Here is a 6,000-nt window from a genome sequence, read left to right as displayed (position 1 = left end):
CTTTCTGGTAATCTACAGTCTTACATCTTCATGTGTCTTTCAGACATCTCAAACAAGATGTACAATAGATATATTAAACTTAACACCTCCAAAATAGAATTAATTATCTTTCATCCTAAAATCTGCCCCCATCTACTACTTTTTCTATTACTTTGCTGAGTAACACTCTCCTATCAATCTGTCAACTTCACTATTTAAATGCCATCCTTAATTTCTAACTATCACTCATTCCCCTTTCTTCCTTCACATCTAGGACTAAGGACCATACATATGTACATGCATAGACCTATGTTCATTCCCATATAGGTTTACAAAAGAGAGCAGAAATTTTTTTAATAAAGAAGATAGCAATCTCATTATCCTTAGAAGCACAAGATCAGCAAAGAATTTTTTGTTGTTACATATGTTAAAAATGCTGAACTTGAATCAAAGAGAAATTGAGCACAATTCCTCCTTAGAAACTAAATAATTTTTGTGGCTCTTGGAAGGTTGTTTAACCTTTCTTCCTCTCAGTTTTCTTAGTTAACTATAAAATGAGTATAAGAATAGCACTTATTCTTTGCAAAACTTAAAGGGTAATAAAGCTATGCATACCTTTTGATTCAACAATACCACAACTAGGTCTATATATCCCAAAGATATCACAAAAAAAGGGCAAAAACACTTGTTGATTTTAATATTAATTTGTTTTTAAAAGTTTATGAATGTGATGGAATGCTATTGCACTATAAGAAATAATGAGGGAAAGTATTTCAGAATAGCATGGAAAGACATGCATTAACTGATGCTGAGCGAAGTGAGCAGAAACAGAAGAATATTATACACATTAATGGCAGCTTAAGATGATGATCAACTGTGGTGGACTTGATCATTTCTGCAGTTCAATAATCAAGGACAGTAATAAAAGACTTGTGATGGAGAATACCATCCATATTCAGAAAAGGACTTTTAAGGCACACCAAAGTTTAGCATCGTTAATTTACAAAAAAATCCAGTCTTGACATATGTAAATTTTTCTCTTTGATTATTCATTATTCTTCCATTTTGATTAGATTCTTCTTCAGCAGCATGAGTAATATGAAACTATGTTAAGTATTATTATATATGTAGATTTAGAATGATAGTGAGGCAGGTAAAAATATGATATTTTTTCTTGAAATATGAAAATGAACGGTAAGAACCTTGATCTTATTGAATCTGGACATTATGACTAATATAAGAAGTTACAGACAGCAGAAAAGAACACAAGTGTGATTCTACATAAACATATTTTATTAAATTGAGTAAGGTTACTTGGGAGATATTAAAACCTGAATCCAGAAAACAGAAGTATTGAATAGAGTCCTAGTTGCTTCTTAGATTACCCTGGGCAGATTTAGGCAATTTAATATGTGTTTCACCTTTAAGTCAGAGTTTTCTTCTAAAGATAATGAAGGCTAAATAATTCCCCTATTATTGAGGTACTTCAGGACTAGAAATATAAAAGGGAGTATGTGAAAAGGATTAAATACCTTTAAAAACACACTTTCATGTAACCTGGGAAGAAAATAGTTCCTTTAAAATTCGATTTTGCCCGATTTAAAGGTGGCAGACTCCATGGAAGAAACCATATTTGATGATCACAGTTCATAGAAATTTTCTGTACAATCTCCACTGGTGTTGAGACAAACTCTTAATGTTTATTATATATTCCTTTTTTTTTCTTTTTGTTATGAAGGGGAATTGCTTAGTTGATGCATTAATATGGGGTGTTGTTTGCTGGGAAAACTGGAACATAATATGCTAGAAACTAGGAACAGATAAACTCTCACACCCTATAGCAAGATAAGGTCAAAATGGGTCCGGAATTCAGACATAAACCATGATACCATAAGCCAATTAGCAGATTGTGTCAGATTTATGGAAAGGGGAACAATTTATGATTAAAGAAATTATGGAGAACATTACAAAATGCAAAATGGATAATTTTGGTAACATGAAACTGAAAAGGTTTTGCCCAAATAAAACCAATTCAGGCAAGTTTAAAATGAAGACAGCAAGTTGGATAACAATTTCATGGCTAGTGTTTCTGACAAATGACTCATTTTTAAATTAAGTAGAGAACAGTCAAATTTATAAAAATTGTCATTCCCCATTTGAAAAATGGTGAAAGGATATGAAAAGGCAACTCTCAGATGAAGAAATTAAAGTTAACTATTGTCACATGGAAACATTTTTGAATCATTATTGTTTAAAGAAAATCAAATTTAAAAACTCTGAGGTACCAAATCACATTTATCATATTGAACAATATGACAAAAAAAGAAAATTATGAATTTTGTAGGTAATGTGGGAAAACGGGGACACATCCATTGTTGCTGCAATTGTGAGCTGATCCAAATTTTCTGGAGAGAAATTTGGAATTCTCCCCAAACAACAATGGAATTGTACATCAACTTTGAAAGAGCAAAAGCATTACTAGATCTTTATCCCAAAGATGTCATAAAAACCAGTAAAACCCCACATATACAAATATATTTATAGCAGCTCCATTCACAGTGTCAAAGATTTGGAAATGGAGAGCCAGGGCTTCAAATGGGGAATGACTGAATATGAATGGGATGGAACACTATTGTTCTATAGGAAATCATGAAGAAATGAATTTCAGAAAAACCTGGAAAACCTTGGATGGATTAATGCTGAATGAAGTGAGCAGAACCAGAAGAACATTGTACATATTTACACCAACGTTCTGTGATGTTCATCTCTGATGAACTTGCTTAATATAGCAGTAGAATAATTAAGGACAATTATGAAAGACTTTTGAGGGAAAATACTATTCATATCTAGAGAAGGAACTATGGAGTTTAAATGCAGACCAAAGTTTACTATCTTCAATTTTTAAAAGTTGTCTTATGAATCATGTATATTTTCCCTCAAATGTTCATTTCCCCTTTTCAATGTGATTCTTCTGTCACAATATGATTAATATGGTGGCACAGAGGACAGAGCATTGTCCTGGGAGTCAGGAGGATGGCAGTTTGAATCCTGACTCAGACACTTGACACTTACTGGCTGTGTGACCTTGGGCATGTCACTTAATCCTGATTGCCTGGTATTCAGGATTATCTCCAGTCATCCTGATTCTTATCTGACCACTGGACCCAGATAGCTCTGGAAGAGAAAGTGAGACTGGTAACTCAGGATAACCCCTCCTCACTCAAATCCAATTCATGGGTTTATAATGGTATCATCTCCCTGATGTCATGAAGGACAAAAATATGATTGTCAATATCTTTAACGTAGTTATATACCTATATTAGTTGTAACCCATATTAGACCATATTTTGTAAGGGAAAGGGTGGGAAAAGTGAGGGAGGAAGAAAAATGTGAAACAAAAACTTTTCAGAAGAATGGTTGTTTAAAACTATTTTTATATGTAGTTGGAATAACAATAAAAATATTTAATAAAACCATGGACTTGTTTTTTATCTTCTTAAATTAAGAGCAAAAAGACTTCTTCCTTTTCTCAAAGCTGGTATAATTATTTTATAAACAAGTAAACAAAGCTCTGTCACTTGGTCTGGAACTGGTCTGGAAGCTGTAGGAGACTGGAACTGAACAAATTAGGGTGGAGACAGTAGAGTCAGTATGAACCAGAAGTTTATTTCTTTTTTGGCAAGGCAATGGGGTTAAGTGACTTGCCCAAGGCTATACATCTGGGCAATTTTGAGTGTGTGAGGCCACATTTGAACTCAGGTCCTCCTGACTCCAATGTCAGTGCTCTATCCACTGCATCAAATGGTTGCCCCCCAAAGTTTCATTTCAAACTGAGGAAAACAACTTTAAGCACAGACCCATGTGCTGAAGCCCCGCCCCTCCTGGCGAGGGACCAAAGTTGTAGCAAGCCCAAGGAGGGGAAACAGAAACAATGTAACAAGTTTGAGTCATAGCAGCGCTTCATGGTCAGCACATGGATAAAGCAGATGATGGTTCAAGTTCAGAGGACACCTGGTACCAAAGGGTGAGAACATCACAGGGTGAGCTCAAAGGATTGTTGTTGTGCTAAACTCAGGGCTCAGCCTGCGTTCTGGGCCTTAGCCTGGAAATAGGGTGTCTCCAAACATCTTGACAATTCTTAGGTCCATTTTCCTGTATTTCTTCTGAACTGGAGCAAAATGAACTGGGCGTAGGATGTGATATTTCTCCTTGCACGCTACCCTTCTCATGTCATAGCTAAAATTTCCGATTGTCACATTTAAGAGGATAGTGAAAGATAGAAGCTGGGGAAGAGGAAGAAATTCAGAATAAAGAGGGAGCTTTAGAACACATCTTGTGAAAATTGGTCCCAATTAATTTAAATTCCAAAAGATTTCAGTATCTAAATTTGTTTAAAGTGATGTGCTGGTCTATAGGAAGAAAAGACACAAATGACACTATCTCTAATTTCAAATAAGTTTATTTTTTAGTGACTGGATATAATGTATGCCCATGCAAGTATTATACTTGTATATTTAATGAGAGAGAAAGGATATTTTAAAAGAGCATGAAGATGAACATCAACAACGTTGTTACTGAACCCTTGCTCTGAAGAAAGGAAGAATCTTCCAAAAGAAGGAGAATGGGATATGTTATTGTTAGAGACAATTTGTATGAGGGCATGGAAGCAGGAGTGTTCTGGAATTTGTTAATAATTCATTTGGATAGGAATAAAGAGCTCATTGAAAGGAAAGTCTGTCAATGTCAGTGGAGGTATTTTGTAGTCAAATTTCTGAGACCATAAATTTCAGCAAAGTAGGCAGATAAGGAATAGACAGATAAGTCAATGAGAGAGGAAGCAAATATTATATTTTGAAGAGACTGTGGATACCCATATGAAAATGTTGTGGATGAACAGGAGAATTTGACCTGTATAGAACACATTATATTTGAAAGTTATAACACAATTTTCTTCTATACTAAAAAAGTCTTAGAAAGTGGACACAAGTTAAAAACCAAAAGATTGGGAAAGGATAACTTTTCATAAAATTTTTATTTAAAAAATATTTTCTTTTTTTAAATTTTGAGTTCTGAATTCTCTCCCTATCTCCCATACTCTATTATACCAACTGAGAAGACAAGAAATATATCATTATCTATGTGAAATCTTTTTTTTTTAGGTTTTTGCAAGGCAATGGGGTTAAGTGGCTTGCCCAAGGCCACACAGCTAATTAATTATTAGGTGTCTGAGACCTGAGTTGAACCCAAGTACTCCTGACTCCAGGGCCCGTGCTTTATCCACTGCACCACCTAGCCACCCCGATGCATGTGAAATCTTACAAAATATATTTTTATATTGTCAAAAAACGAAAGTGAGAAGACCACACTTCCGTTTGCACTCAGAATCCATCAGGTGTCTCCTTGGATGTGGACAGAATTTTCTCATCATGAGTTCTTTGTAATTGTCTTAGATTACTGTACTGAGAACAGTAGTCAAGTATTTCAGTGCTGATCTTTATTATAATATTGCTATTACTGTACTCAAAGATCTTTTGGCTGTTCCCATTTCATTTTGCATCAGTTTATGTAGGTTTGTGTCCAGTCTCAGTTGTTGCCATCAGAGGATAACTAACATGCCTATGTTTGGGTGTCATATTTCCCAATAGGAAGACTTTCCAGAAGGAGACCTCAAGTCAACTGGGTAGAAGGTGCACTTTTACAGACATCTCCATGTAGCAGTAGCTCGGAGCAGAGGTGAGATAACTAGGGATATGGAGATGAGAAGTGTAGCTCAAAGAACAAAGGTCTCATCTTTTCATGTAGTACAATTGTACACCATTAGAATCTTATGCAAAAACTAGGTCAGTCAATTTTTATGGTAGTTTTGCCACTGCAAAGGAGGCAATAAAATTATTTTGTAGATTAAGATTTTATTTCTTTAGCCTCTTTGTGATATATACTTAAAAGGGGTTATTATTGGGTCAATAAACACATAGTTATATAAGCATTTAAACATAGTTCCAAATTGTTTCCCAGAATGGC

This window comes from Macrotis lagotis, chromosome 3 (genome assembly GCF_037893015.1).
Source record: "Macrotis lagotis isolate mMagLag1 chromosome 3, bilby.v1.9.chrom.fasta, whole genome shotgun sequence".
In the NCBI taxonomy this organism is placed as follows: domain Eukaryota; kingdom Metazoa; phylum Chordata; class Mammalia; order Peramelemorphia; family Peramelidae; genus Macrotis; species Macrotis lagotis.
The sequence above is the reverse complement of the archived record's forward strand: the minus strand, read 5'-3'. Positions refer to the sequence as shown.